At 44.6% G+C, this 16277-nt stretch overlaps 1 protein-coding gene and 1 long non-coding RNA gene across 3 annotated transcripts in view; one reads left to right on the forward strand and one right to left on the reverse strand.

Moving 5' to 3' along the window:
- The window catches only part of LSAMP (limbic system associated membrane protein), a 524444-nt gene that overhangs the window by 256178 nt on the left and 251989 nt on the right, over positions 1–16277 (forward strand). The window lies entirely within an intron of this gene.
- Positions 1796–2453, reverse strand: LOC142139621 (uncharacterized). Its single transcript, XR_012688242.1, has 3 exons — positions 2242–2453; positions 1940–1975; positions 1796–1871 (listed from the first exon to the last, which is right to left on the reverse strand). It is a non-coding gene; the product is annotated as an uncharacterized LOC142139621 (long non-coding RNA).

Consider the following 16277-nt stretch of genomic DNA (forward strand, 5'->3'; position numbering starts at 1 on the left):
GTTATAGAACGTTGTGTTATGTGGATCATATATAGCGGACTACAATTCCTTCTTTAGACCTTGTGGGTTTTTTTTGCTGCCCCCTTCTGCTTTTCCCTGTTTTTCTTTCTGAGTTCTGAGGAAGAGAACAGCTGAAAGGTCAAGTGAGTGGCAAGCTATTAGCAATCTTTATTTAATTATTATCTTATTATTCTGTGACCATTTAATCTCAGAATGATATAACTGGACTGGGCAGCATGGTGGCTCAGTGGTTAGCACTTCTGCCTTACAGCACAGGAGTCATGAGTTCGATTCCTGACCATGGCCTTACCTGTGAGGAGTTTGTATGTTCTCCCCGTGTTTGCGTGGGTTTTCTCCGGGTGCTCCGGTTTCCTCCCACACTCCAAAAACATACTGGTAGGTTAATTGGCTGCTAATAAATTGACTTTAGTCTCAGTCTGTCAGTCTGTCTGTCTGTGTGTGTGTGTGTTAGGGAATTTAGACTGTAAGCCCCAATGGGGCAGGGACTGATGTGAATGAGTTCTCTGTAAAGTGCTGCGGAATTAGTGGTGCTATATCAATAAATGGTGATGATGAAGGGGGGATTAATGTCCCTGTAATCCCCCCATCAAGAGATATTATCCAAGAGGTTCCACCAGAGAGCGATTGATTCCATTATGACTCTTATTAAATGGTTCTATGGAGATGCCTATTTGAGCCACTTAAAGTGTGATACAATGTATCTCTCGGAAGCAGCTATAGATAGGTGACACTTAGAGGTAATCATTGTCATATATGGTTCCTAATAGGGAAAGGGGCATTAGCCACTTAGGGCCAAGGGGCCCTAGGAGCCCAGCTGTGACTGCTGCATGTTGCTCAGGAAAATGTTTACACGATGTGAGTCAGGCCGTAGCTCGTCTATTGCAGCAGGGAGCAGCGACTCTTGTGAAGCCTCATATTGTCAGGGGTGAACCTAACCGCTAAAATAGTGCTTCTCTCTGAACATGTATTTCCTTGTGATGGTTACAATATAACAGTCATATCGCCATAAACCATAACGCCCCGGTGCACTGCTTCGCCCGGGGGCCCATAATGTTGTTAAGATGGCCCTGGTGTGTGTGTGTGTGTGTTAGGGAATTTAGACTGTAAGCCCCAATGGGGCAGGGACTGAGTGAGTTCTCTGTACAGCGCTGCGGAATTAGTGGCGCTATATAAATAAATGGTAATAATAATAATAATCATGCCCCTACCACTCAGTGTTTATTTATATGGGTGGGGTTTGATGATGTTCTTGTCCCCCTTGATATCCGTACGTCGCCCTGCCCACCCCTCTTTTCCTACCTCTCTTCCATATCTCCCAGAAGCGAGGTAGGAAACGCATGAGGTGAAGGGGAGTTCAATCTGTGCTTGTCTAGGAATACTGCTCAGAGTGGTTCTGTACACATCCCCCCATACGTCGCTGTTGCTGTACATTTAACCCTTCGTATTCCTGCTCGGAGTGTACCCTCATCAGCACCCCCAAGCTGTGCGGCTGTCGTCAAGGGACGCGCACAACTAATGACATACACTGATGTATTGCAGCAGATGTCTCAGGAAAATTAGCTGTAATGTCCAAATCAATTAAAAAGAAAGTTGTTTTGAGAGCGGTTGCAGAGCTGGCTGGGTGCGATCCATCTGTAGAATTATATTTATAGGGGGAGGGGGGGATGATTGACTGCCTGGGTTATTTCTCCAGCCTGTCCAGGTATAGAGAGCGTTCGCACATTCCCCGCTGCTCGAATGGGTTTGCATCACGCAGCTGGCAGTTCTGTCACATGAGAAGTACCAGACATCGACGCATTCTGTGTGGCGCAAAGCTGGCTCTGTCACATGACCTGGCTCTGTCGCAGGACCTGGCTCTGTCACATGACCTGGCTCTGTCACATGACCTGGCTGTCACATGACCTGGCTGTCGCATGACCTGGCTCTGTCACATGACCTGGCTCCGTCGCATGACCTGGCTCTGTCGCATGACCTGGCTCCGTCGCATGACCTGGCTCTGTCACATGACCTGGCTCCGTCGCATGACCTGGCTCTGTCGCATGACCTGGCTGTCGCATGACCTGGCTCCGTCGCATGACCTGGCTCTGTCGCATGACCTGGCTCCGTCGCATGACTTGGCTCTGTCACATGACCTGGCTGTTGCATGACCTGGCTCTGTCACATGACCTGGTTCTGTCGCATGACCTGGCTCTGTCACATGACCTGGCTCTGTCGCATGACCTTGACCAGTGTCCAATTTACAGGAAACAGAAATTATTTGCAGTGGTATCACGAATTGCCGGTAATTAATAATACAACAGTCCTCGATATATACATAGTTGTACTAGCGCCAGCTTACCCAAGCAGTTTATGGCTACCAGAGCTTGCTGGGATTAGTAGTGCCCCCTCAAAAATATTTTCTGACCTTGAACTATTTATTACCCCAACACTCATCACACACTGATGCTTTCAATACGAGGCTGTGGTGTATTCCTAGAGGATTGTACCCCATGGTGAATATCCTGGGGCTGCATATTTCCCAACATGTCTGTGTCCACCAGAGGGACAGGGGACATGCTCCCAGGCTGGACAGGGGGATCAAGCCCTAAAATAGGGACTGTCCCTTTTTCATTTGGCAGGTATGGGGTTGTGTGTCATTATGACAGGGAGCCAGCCCAGCCTAGTGTTGGTTGCATCTCTTGCTGGGGGAAACCGACTTTGTTCTTCCACCGCAATTGCCGCAATCAGCCCAGGATCTGAGCGCTACTGTTTAGATCACTTTGGGTGGGGGCACGCTATTTATTTATGAAATGTATTTATTTATTAAAATCTTAGTCAATGCGAATCATCGTCATCAAGTTGACAACGAGGAATGGTGTATCCAGCTTAAAGCCTATCTCGATGCGCTTGAAACGTGTCTTTCCGACTGCCGATTACTGGTGGTGATGCCCATGGTATGAACGGCTATATGCCGATACTCTCAAATTACAATCTGACGCAATGCCAGCGTAGTCCACAGCACTGCGGCCATCGTAGCATTGATACAAGGAATGATGGAGAAACGTAACGTCGAGTATCTTGATGTCGATCAAGAAAAAGTTACATCAATCTGCCAAAAAAAGGATTGCAGAAGCAGTGTTTCATTTTACAACAATTCTGTGTTTTAAGAGGAGCTGGTCTCAGCCTGGATCCTACATCAGGTACAGGCTTTCATAGATGTAATGTAAAGAAACTAGCAGGGGGTTAGAGACACAGTGTGTGATAGAGTTACCTTCTAAAGAGGTCACGGATCCCAGGATGTTTATGAAAGAGTCTTGATTTAGCAGAAGACAGAAAAACACCTCTGAGCTATTGTACGCTGAACAGTAAGTCATCAAATTGTATACAGCTCATTTCAAAAATGTTCCATAAAGACCACTCTCCCACCCACCGCAGCTTTAATCACACATTTTCCCCACCAATGAGAGCTCAGAAGCAACAATACAGGTTCTCTGCTGCTGATGCTTCTAAACTACTTGAGGAAAAGTAACCGGGAAACAAAGAAAAGGCTGAATAAACAAATGCATATTTTAAAGCTCTTTATACAGTCTCATTTGCTTCAGTCCTTTGACGCTCAGCTGCACGAGTCCTGCGGAGTTGCGGAATTGCAATCACATAAATTGCATGTCTTTAACCGCGGAGAGAGAGCCGCGTGTACACGGCGGTTCATGGATCTGAGCGGCACGATCGGCTGTTGGTCCTTTTTGTGGTGTTTTACGGAGCTATTAAGATGATGGATACAGGTGCATCATTTAAACATAGTGCAGTTTATCCACAGCAAGCAAATTACGTGTTGTTCTTTTTCTTCTTTAGAATTGTCAGCTGCGGAGGGAAGAAGAGAAGGGAGGTTCGGAGGACGTTTTGGGATGAGTGTTGAAGGCCTCTCAGGAGGAGGATTGTGTATATATAGATCACTAACAAACGGTGTAAAAATACGTGGGAATATATATATATATAGAGGGAGCGGATGTTTATTAAATAAAAGTTTATTTGAAAATCGTCTGTGAATTTATTTTGTTTACTCATTAGGTATAATGTTCAAGGGTCCTAAGGGGTAGATTTATCAAAGCTTCTAAAAAGGAAAAGTGGAGGTGTTGCCCATAGCAACCAGATTCTAACTATCATTTTCTAGGATGGACTATATAAATGATAACTAGAATCTGATTGGTTGCTATGAGCAACACATCCGCTTTTACTTTTTATATGGTTTGACAAGTCTACTTACCCACAGGCAAACCGAGGGGGAGGGGGGGAGGGGTTCCTAGTGCCTGGAAACCCCCTCCAAGCCTGGGACACTGTATGATTAAGGTGGCTGGACCCTGCTCCCGCTTCACACGGCTCTGCTTGAAAAGCTGCGTGAACCTAACAGTAGTGCACGCAGCATTGCCCATGTATATTATGGGGATAGGAAGAGTTGGAGAGCAGCCAAGCACTGTCTGAAACTATAGCCACGCCCCCATGCATGCTGGTCACACCCACTGGCGGCGTGGTGTGGAAACCCCCCTCTACAAATCCTGCATTTGCCCCTACCACCTTGTCCATTATACTGGGACCACTGGTGTGCCAAAATTTCCACTATAGGGCTCCCAATATCATACCTCCCAACATTTAGAATCCCGAAAGCGTGATAACATAACCCACACCCAGATATCCCCAAACTCCGCCCACAACTGGAAGCAATTGTTCAAACTCCACCATCTTTCCTTTTAGACTTCACCTGTTTTGTGGTCCATGACTCAGAATGTCACTCCAAAATTGGGACCTTTGGGATGGGGTTAAGCTGGGGAAGGGACCCACCACTTTTTGGACGTGGAACTGGCAGCAGGTGAGAGGACTGTTATTTGTGCTCACAGTGGAACTAGCCCTGTACTGTTAGTCCTATATCAGTTTTATGATTAAGGGCTCGTTCACAACAGGTTTTTGGCTACTTTTACCAGTGGCGCGGTCTGGATGCTCCGACTTGGATGCAATGACTTTTTATTTGTATGTCACATCCCCTGGTCCTTAGTGTAGCTCCTACAAAAAACCACAACACCAGGAATTTTTTTCTTTTTAGTAAACGAAACATTCCTGGTCCGGCAGTCCTTAGCGTGCACTATTGTGTGAACCTAAATCACAGCGCGCTTAACAAGTGTTTGCAAAGTGCGGTCTTTGCACGACAATCTCTGCCAGGTAAGTAACACAATTATCTCTATACAGATTAAGATATACAATAGAGGAGTCTTTAATACGCTGATATTGCCGGTACTGTACAGCCATTCACTCACAGCATGGGCAGAAAAGGCTGTAAATCTCACAAAAGCATTTTTTATTAGTTGATAGCAACAACAAACGTCCTTTTGAAATGGTTTTGTGTAAATTGCCGCATTAAACGCTCCCATGCAGATCAGAGAGCCGGCCTGTTTGGGCACCCCTGAAGTTTAAATGCTTTGCAAAACGAGCTAGATAATGCCAATACCTTATTATAGTTATTATTATTATTATTATTTTTACTGTGTCTTGTCAAAGCAGAAAGCATGGTGAATTACGCCGTTATACTGCAGCGGAATCCGCTTAAGTTCACTCAGTTGGTAAAGAGGTCAAATGTCCCTTATTCAGAATATATTTTCTGGGCACAGGTTTGCTGTCCGTGAACAGGAAAAGCAAATCTTCCGCTCGGCCTCGGATTCCCGTCTCATTGCTGACTGGTCTTATTTTAGTCACCCACACTTACCTCTCATTCCTCCGCATACACCCCCCAACCCACATCTGTCAGAGTAACTTCACTCCGCCATTTATCACAATTACCCCGGCAAGCCAGCACATGGGAGAGAGATCTGTCTTGCTTTGCTTGTCTTCTGCAGATTTTCTTTTACAGTTTTCTCTTTGTCTATCGCCTTCAAACAAGTGAGAGTTTAGTGGTCCAGTTAACACTTTCAGTGCCAGTGTGCACACGTTTTTGCCATGGTTATATTAAAGTGGGGAGGTTTATGAGAGAAATTAGGTTGCAATCAGGCCCAAACGCCCCCCTCCCTCACCATCTTATCTTATAACTGTTCACATTACAGGACATAACATAGCTCAAATAAAGCATTAAATTGTAAGCTCAAATAAATATGCGCCACCTCTTTCTACCTCAAAAATCAGGGTTGCCTTCTGAATTTTAGGACAAATGGTTTTCTCTAGAATAATTTAAAAAAATCAGATCCTCCTCCCTAATCTGTATTCGTGAATCTGAACCCAGACATGTGGGGGCGACCCAATTTAATTACTTACCCCTCCTGCGGCCCATCGCTGTCGCTTGGTGCGCTGTACAGGTCATGTGACAACGTACTGCAATATGGTGGTCCAGCCGTTCAGCTAATCAGAGTGTAGAGACATTCCACCATTCTGATTGGCAAATGGCCAGAACCATCCACCAATCACTGTGCATGACCGTGTCACGCCCTGTAACCGTGCTAGGCTGAAGAGTTCCGTACTTCCACTGGCATTAATGTAAGCACAAAAACTGTGCGGCGGGAGCTTAATGAAATGGGTTTCCATGGCCGAGCAGCTGCATGTAAGCCTCATATCACCAAGACCAATGCCAAGCGTCGGATGGAGTGGTGTAATGCACAATGACACTGGACTGTGGAGCAATGGAAATGTGTTCTGTGGAGTGACAAATCACACTTCTCTGTTTGGCAGTCAGATGGGTGAGTCTGAGTTTGGCGGATGCCAGGAGAACGTTACCTGCCTGACTGCATTATGCCAACTGTGACGTTGGATGTAGGAGGGATAATAGTATAGGGCTGTTTTTCAGGGTTTGGGCTAGGTCCCTTATCTCCAGTGAAGGGCAATCTTAATGCTTCAGCATACCAAGTCATTTTGGACAATGCTATGCTTCCAACTTTGTGGTAACAGTTTGGGGAAGGCCCTTTTTCTATTCCGACATGACTGTGTCCCAGTGCACAAAACAAGGACTGCAAACACATGGTTTGATGAGTTCGGTGTCAAAGAACTTGACTGGCCGCACAGAGCCCTGACCTCAACCCCATCATACACCTTTGGGATGAACTGGAAAGGAGACTGCGAGCCAGGTCTTCTCATCCAACATCAGTGCCTGACCTCATAAATGCTCTACAGAATGAATGGGCACAAATTCCCACAGAAACACTCCAACATCTTGTGGAGCCTTCCAAGAAGAGTGGAAGCTGTTATCACTGCAAAAGGGGGATCAACTCCATATTACAGTATATGTATTTGATTACAATGTCATTACAGTCTCTGTTGGTGTAATGGTCAAGCGTCTGAATACTTTTGTCCATATAGTGTAGTTTAAATGATTACTATTATTTTTTTTCTTATTGGATGTGAAATTGTGTGTTAGTTAGTGTAGCATCCAAGATAAAAGAGTCTTTTTAATCTGTGTAACACCTTGGAATACAACTAAACCAATGGTTCCTGAGGTAGTGTTTGAGGAAAGCCTGGACTATCAATCTGGGATAACAGTTGCTTCATTTATCATTTTATGCTAACTACTGCTCCACCTGTCTCTACGATAGGTTCCTAAAAACAGAAATGGAATGATACTAATTATCATATATCGGAATGTCATGAAGACAAGATAAGTACAGTAATAGGACAATAAAAACCAGAGGGAGTAGGGGAGAACCTGTGGGGGGAAGCTTGTAGATATTATTTACAGGACTCTGCTTTTAAACACTTTATTTTGCCATAGGATAAGGGCAACATTGTGATATATGGGTCACAACGCAGCAAATCCTTTCATGTAATACACAAAGTCTACCATTTCTCAAGGGTTTAATAAATCAGTAGGTAGCGCGTTGGGTAATCGATCATTTGGGGAAATTTTATTAACCCTGTTTGATCTGCTCAGTATAAGATGGAAAGTGGTTACGACCAGGGGTCAGCGGCTTCTAAGAAGCAAATTATATGTAATTATGGATTTATAAAGCTCAGTAAGTTCCTCGCACGGGGCTAATGTATCCATGTAATGAAACAGCTGCTGAGGTGTGTGGAACAGACAGCAGACACCGCAGATTCGGGATGGCTTAATATCAGGAACTCCAATTAGACTTACTGTACAAATCACAGATAAAGTGGCAGCAGGAAAATACTTTATTTTATCATTGTCGTTATAATTTAATAGCTGGTGAGAGGTGAAGGTGCAGAACTAAATCTGCCCTATTCCTTTGTTGACAGCTGACATCTTTAAAGAAGAACCTTAACAATTAGTAGAATTCATTAGGATATAAAAACAATACAGAATGATACTACACATCTGTGCACTCTAAGGTGCAACTGATCCTCTCTCCTACTAGAATGTGTCCTCTACTCTACGTCTCATGTCTCTACTCCATGTCTCATGTCTGTGCCCCATGTCTCATGTCTGTACCCCGTGTCTCATGTCCGTACCCCGTGTCTCATGTCCGTACCCCATGTCTCATGTCCGTACCCCGTGTCTCATGTCCGTACCCCGTGTCTCATGTCCATACCCCGTGTCTCATGTCCGGACCCCGTGTCTCATGTCTGGACCCTGTGTCTCATGTCTGGACCCTGTATCTCATATCTATGCCCGTGTCTCATATCTGTACCCTATGTCTCATGTCTGTACCCCTGTATCTCATATCTGTGCCCCGTGTCTCATATCTGTGCCCTGTGTCTCATATCTGTACCCTATGTCGTCTCATGTCTGTACTCCGTGTCTCACGTCTCTACACCATGTCTCATGTCTCTACTCTGTGTCTCATGTCTACACCCCGTGTCTCATGTGTGTCCCCTATATTTTATGTCTGTCCTCTCTATGTCCTCCTCTCTGTCCCTGTTTTTGTCTTATGCTAAATAGCTTCTGTATGTCATGAAATTTGTTCTGTTAATTGTATCCATGCATTTATAGTTCTGCTTATCTGTTCCCATTGTTCTTATCTGTGTGCACATATGTTTGTTGTATGTTCCAACCTCCTACATATGGCGAAGCGGAGGCCTTGTGCTTCCCCATAAATAAAAGATAATAACAATACTACAGCTTGCCTATATCAGACATGCTAAAGAGTTGTCAGAGCTCCTCCCCCTTGAATGTCCTGTTTATGCAGAAGTTGTATCATTAACGTGACGACACTGTAGGGTGTTTGAATCTGGGTCACCTTAGTAAAAAGAAAAAAGAGCAGCGATGGATCTCTGGAGGGATCCACTAGATCGCCACATTGAGGGAAGATATAACACTGCTTTTTTGTACATCTTTTTACAGTCTTGTGCTTTTAGACCATATCATATTTGATCATTATTTTTTACTATTACCAAAGTCAACACCTTAAACACAGGGTCCGGTTTTATGAAAAATCCAAGGGCTGATTTAATCAGGACCTGCTGGGACTTTTAGTTCTACCACAGCTGCGGAGCTATAGGTTAGCCGTAGCCTACTTTAAGGGTTGCCGTTTAGTTCTGCTAGCAGCACAAAGTGGGTCACCATTCCACTACTGATTTGTGTTTTAGGTCCTGCGCTTGTTATTGCAACAAATATTTATTCTATGGACCTGGACCGCGTTGTTTTATACTTATTTTTATATCTCCCTCCTGGGTCTCTATGAGTTATAATAGTAATCAGGAGGAAGAGGAACACAGAGGCTAAATCTGAATCAGTTGTTCCATTAATAGCACCAGACAAGGGCAGAATCTCCTCCCTGATTACCTTCCTGAAATAATTGCCGGATTCCTGGAGAATTGCAGAATGAGCTCAGGTCTGAGACGCTGAGAGACTGGTGGGGTGAAATCATCCAGTCTGAGGTTTAGAGGTCACTGTGAGTAATATAATAAAAAGGATGTTATAAAAACCAGAGCAACCTGTAATATAATACATATGACTAACACTGTACAGAGACTGTATAGTCAGTGCCTGTCCCACTGGAGCTTACAATCTAATTTCCTTAACAAAAAGACAGTTGTTGTCAGCGCTTGTCCTTAGCACTGCATATCTGTGTGTATATAGCAAAGTGCAAACATGAGGTATTGGCAGGGCCGGATTAACCCAAGGTCTAACTGGGCTATAGCCCAGGGGCCTCGGGCATCCAGGGGGCCCTTCAAAGTTTTCAGCAGCATTATTGATCGGTCCGGGGGCGGGGTCGCCCTCAGCCCGATCAATGCTGCTGAGCACAGTCAGTTCAGTCCTCCGTCCCCGGCGCTCAGTAATCTGTTTACTAGGAGATCTTGCGAGTGAACTCTCGCGAGATCTCCTCAGTAAGGAGCTTACAGCGCGCCGGGGACGGAAGACTGAACTGACAGGTAAGCGCTTGGGGGGGGGGGAGCGGCGGGTGGCTCACATTGGGGGCCTCACGGGGGAATGGAGGCGCCCTTAGCCCAGGGGCCTCCATTCCCTTAATCCGGCCCTGGGTATTGGTTCATATTTTGATCAAAACTTTTATGCCTGCATCCCAGTGTCAAGGGCACCTCATTATATGCAGGTCCTACACTGACCTCTATGCTTCAAACACCATTAAAATGCAGTTAAAATCAGATGCACTCACCTCCCAGGTATAGGGGATTACATCTAGCAAGGGCTGGCTTGTGAGTCACACCCAAATGTGCCTTAAATAGGGTTGATAGACAGCTGCCAAAACTATATAAGGCAATATTTTGAGACAAAATCAGAAAATAAATAAGCCAGCGGTCAATTTAATGCCATATTATACATGGTACCAGCTGTGTGGTAATATATATGCCTTATATGGATACAAAATAAAAAGACAGTTGTCAGAGCTTGACCCCAACAGCTAACACCGTCTGAGGACGACGTTAGGTGTTCTGTCCTATCGGGAGAGGGATCCTTGTGCTGCTCTCTCGTATGCTCAGTTCAAAACCCAGGTCAGATTGCGATCTCTTTACTATAGATGATTTCCAGGGCAGACTCCTATCGGAGACGCTGTCTCTGTCGAACAATTTTAACAAACCGTTAAATAATTTCTTATTGCGATAAGAAATTATAATTAGCGTGCCGAAATGGGAGTGGTCATATATCGACCTCTAAATATAATAGATGAAAAGTCATCTATCCCATACACATAAGAGCGGATGTTTTTAGGCTGCTGAATGACTAAAATAAAAATATTAAGGTCATTAAATGTCATACTTCCTCCTGACACTGCGATAAAACACACGTGTGACACCAATTAATTTAAGATGAAGTGTAATCGTGAACCCGTTAATTATAATAATTTTGTCCCCATCTCCTGTCGACGTTGCTGTAACTTTCATTCTTTACAAACTGACATAGCGCAAAGATGTGTAATTATAAATGAGTCATTGTCATTGAAAAGTATCTGGAAGGGTTCATAGTCCTGACCCGAGTGTCTTGTCCTTTACCTACAACGTATCAATCGTGCAGAAGGTGTCATTTTCTATACAGTTGGGTGCTGTGTGTCTGTCCGACTGTTACCTAACACGGTCGTCCTGCTTCGATGAGCTCGAAAGGACGGTGTAAGGAGAAAAAGTGTTAGCTCTGTCTATCGATCCGGCGCTCTTCAGGGAAAGGAGACAAGTTGTCACTAGTCAGTGTGGTGTTTGCCTCACCAGCTCCTGTGTTGTTTTCTGGGAAGCAGAGATTCTCAGGAGCTCTCCTCGGCTTTGTAACACAACTAAGGAGTGAGACAAACACTGGTGTGAAAAGCTCAAAACATTACGTCACTTTAACATGACTCCAGCACAAAGTGTAATGCCATAGGTGCCAAGTGCCTCCATACATAACAACGCACACGTGACCTTTACTCAATAAACATTTCTGGAAATGTTTACATGAATGATGCTAAGAACTCTTATCATAAGGAAGTCAACTCAAGATTATCTGTGTAAAAGAAGAACATGATCACAGGTTGTCGCTGTTAAGTTAAATATTTACGTACATTTCATGAAGGAATGCACTATGCCAGTTATAGCAGACGGATGCAACTTGTGGCTCCAGTTGTAGCACTACATGTTCCAGCATATCCTGTCAGCAAAAGGCATAGGCAAACCGAGAGGGGGTTCCCTAGTGGCTGGAAACCCTCTCCAAGCCTGGGGCACTGTATAATTGAGTTGGCTGGATCCTGCCCCTGCTTCACACAGCTCTGCTTGAAAAGAGAGAGCTGAGTGCACCTAACAGTAGAGCACGCAGCGTTGCCCATGTATATTATGGGGATAGGAAGAGTTGGAGAGCAGCCAAGGCACTGTCTAAAATTATAGCCACACCCCCATTCATGCTGGTCACGCCCACTGTTGGCATGGTGTGGAAACCCCCCTCTACAAATCCTGCGTTTGCCCCTGAAAGGGGTAAGTTATTCAACATGTACTTGTCGACATTTTGGATTTCCCCCCTTGGAAGGATGCAGAAATCGTGTCATAGCGGCTCAGCCCCCACAGAGCTCAATGCCGCAGAGAGAGGGGGGGAGGGGGGGTGCGGCCTGGATGACACAGTCTGCTGTGGGAGAGGTCCTAGAACTTCGGAATTCTGTCGGACAGGGAGAGTATTGCAACGATGATTCAACAACAGCTATAAAAACAGAGGTTGTCTACATTGGTCTGTAATATCTGTACTCTAAACAATATTGGTCTCAGTACAATAAAAGGAAACACCGTCTTATTTTTTACAAAAGGAATTATTTTCCCCGGTTTCTCTATATATATTCAGCAAGGCGTATAGATGGAATTGATTATGCATAAAAAATGTATTTCCTCGCTATTGGAAACTAATTAACAGTGCAGTCGCAGCTCCCGTATTGCATCTGGCGGACAAAGAATCAGGCATGTTTTATTCAGCAAGGAAAGATCTATATTATTTCCTAAATAAATTGCTTTTTTTTCTGTTTCAAACAAGATGTATTTTATGAGACGGCTTTCTGAATAAGAGATCTGACAATTAAAGGGTCGGTAGAGTATAATTTTTAAATACGTTGCTGTTGTGTGAAATTAAAATTATTGCAGTTTTCAAGGTATTTTATTAGAAAATAATTATTTTTTTCTGAATTGTTTTTATTGTTTTAGCCTCTCTTCTGTAAGATTTATGGTTTATGAAGTGAAGGACAGTACCAGAGTTAGCCTGTAGGTGTCACTGCTGCAGTCATCCATATCAGTAGCTATTGCTCTATATAAAGACGGTAGAAACAGTGACACCTGTAGGTTATAAAGCAAAAATGCGTTACAACTTTGAACGATTGTGATTGTATTCTAGTATGTGCGAATAGCTTAAAAATATATTTTTGCTAACCAACCCTGCTCCACGTTTTCAGCTTGTAAATTTGCATAAAATCCACCCCGTGTGCCCTTATACTCTTATGATACGTATCCAAGATTGGGGCAGCGTGGTGGCTCAGTTGTTAGCGCTTCTGCTTCACAGCACTGGGGTCATGAGTTCCCAACCGGGGCAGTACCTGTGTGGAGTTTGTATCTTCTCCCGTGTTTGTGTAGGTTTCCTCCTGGTGCTCTGGTTTCCTTCCACACTCCAGAAAATATACTAGTATGTTGGCTACTGATAGAATTAACTCTAATCTCTCTGCGTGTGTTAGAGACTTTAGACCAGGGGCGGATCTAGGCAACTGCTCTACCCGGGGCGATTTTAGGGGGGGGGGGCGATTTAGGCCCCGCCCCCTTTCTGATTTCTAAGGCTGCTGACGGCTGCAGGACCTGCACAGTGTGCAGCCGTCAGCAGCAAGCCCCGATTGCCCCCCCCCCCCCCTGGATCCGCCACTGCTTTAGACTGTAAGCTCCAATGCGGCAGGGACTGATGTGGAAAAATATGTACAGCGCTGCAAATTGGTGGCGCTATATAAAAGAATGGTGATGATGCTTATTCCCGGGTTGCAGTGAGAGGATATCTGTACAGAGGAACATTGCTAATCTGCATCGGCTGCTGACCTGTGTAACTCACAATTGACCACTGGTCTCCAAACAGCATGAAACCATTATCTTATGCCTAATTAGCTTTTTACATAATCTCTTCCATAAAATATGCTCATATTTGATTGCTAATTAATAATGGCAATTAAATCCTTTATTCCGATGTGCAGCTAAAATTGGGTGCATCTGCTTGGATGCAGCACGAAAGTTGGTCTAGAGATGAGCCAAGCTGCGGGAAAGTTTCTGTAACATAAGTTTTGCATCAGAGCCAGTGATTGCACAGAAGTGCCAAGTTTCGGTGGTAAAATCCCTGAGTTTTATTCATTTTCCGTTCTGTGGATTATTAGAAAATCTACATTTTGTGGAATTTATAGTCTGTAAAGAGAGCTGGGATGGCAGAGGCTGATTCATTCTATTGATGCCCCGTTTGCTCTCACCTTCGCCTCCACTGCTCGGCTGCCAAAGGAGTCCCAGAGCTGGGTACCTTGTACCCGCTCCACTCTCAGCACCCCTGATTGTGGAATGATGAAACTTGTGCTTTGTACAACCAGACACCTTCTATGAGGAGCCCCTGTAAAGCGGAAGGATAAATCGGTCTCAAGCCTGATAGACGCGGTGTAACCCGGATCTAACAGTAGCAAGCATGACAGCCACACATCGTGTCTTATAATCAATTGTTCAGCTTGACTGTCGGATGATCAGATCTGTTCAGATTGGACGCCATGAGCCTGCTTCATATTTGGATGTAAGTCCGTTTGCTTGCGGTGTCTTGTGGGAATTTCCTCTATGCGTGCTCTGAAACTGAGTGTACACCAATTAACGCAATTCATGTCTGAACGCAAATGACACTTACGACTGCCTACGATTTAAAGAGCAGAACGGGGGAAGAAGGGGTGGACGGACGTAGGCAATGTACAGTAATTGTACCCAGGGGCGTTCTGATGCAGCTGGTTGAAGTCCTGGGTTTCTCGTTAGTACGCTTGTTTTAGCCGTATCGCTTGCACCCGCTACAGGGCAGGCGTGACTGATAGTGATTACTGTCACGGCATTATCGTTGTATTAAAAACTACACGTACACGTGTCACTAGACAGCAAAGAAAATATGTGTAAGAGAGACTATAAAAATGCATAATATGTACAGTACACATTAGCATCCTGATCATGTAAAAATATTTTTATTAATGAGTAGAGTATAATTAGTTGTTAAGTTATTTACTAAAATATATATTTTTTGCATGCGTTCTTATGTGAGTGTATATTGCACATAGGCACGTACGTATCCTGCGCTGTATTCTGTCTGTTAACATACAGTAACATTTAGACCGAGCGTACTTACACCCAGATTCAAATGAAAACTCATCTTGAGATCCGATCGGATTTGAATACTGGTGGAATTAAGTTGAAGTTCCGCGCTCTTTCTCATTTAACCGCTGCGTTCAGATTCAGACCTCGCATGTAGCCAAAATGGACGCAAGTCTGGTCATTGAGCGGTAGCGCCAAGGAGCTGATCACGGTATACGCCAGAAAAGTATCTGTTATTTTTGTTACTGCATTATTCCTCCTTATTCCTAACACACTGGAGACTAAAGAGCTGTTTATAAAAACACAGTGGTGGGATGCAGAGTTAATCAGCTATTAATTTTACTTGGGAGCACACAAAACGCAGAGTCAGGACTTCTGGCTTCTAGTTAAATGTGTTTAGTACATTAGAGAATATTTTTCATTTCTTTCCATAACCCACTCTCTCATTATTTCCAGACAGTTTTAATGATGGCAAATTGCTGCTATGGCGTGCAGCGTATAAAAATACAAAGAAAAAGTAAAAGAAATAGCTGGATATTAGCTGCAATTTGTGAACAAGGGCAGAAGTCCAGGTATTGTGCCGGTCCTGAAATTCACAATTCTTTTATAATCGTCTGCCTTTTAGATAAACAATCTCTTTCTCTCATTGTCTAATGCATACTTGCCAACATTTGTTTTTGGGCTTCCAGGAGATGCCTGCTGGGACGTGGTCGTGCAGGGGGCGGGGCGCCGAAATCGCGTCATTTTGGCCCCACCCCCGTGACGTAATAACGCAAACCGCGTCATTTTACAGCGGAGGCGGAGCCAAACGCCGCGATTCCGGGTGAATCGCGGCGTTTGAACCGAATTCTGCCCACTTCACTAGGAAGTGGGCAGATCAGGGAGATTGTCACACTCTCAGTGTGTGGATGAAGGAGTGCACAGATTGTGTGGATGAAGGAGGGCACAGAGTGTGTGGATGCAGGGGGCACAGAGTGTGTGTGGATGAAGGAGGGCACAGAGTGTGTGGATGCAAGGGGCACAGAGTGTGTGGATGCAGGGGGCACAGAGTGTGTGGAGATGAAGGAGGGCACAGAGTGTGTGGAGATGAAGGA

The sequence above is a fragment of the Mixophyes fleayi genome, chromosome 2, assembly GCF_038048845.1.
Source record: "Mixophyes fleayi isolate aMixFle1 chromosome 2, aMixFle1.hap1, whole genome shotgun sequence".
Lineage (NCBI taxonomy): Eukaryota > Metazoa > Chordata > Amphibia > Anura > Limnodynastidae > Mixophyes > Mixophyes fleayi.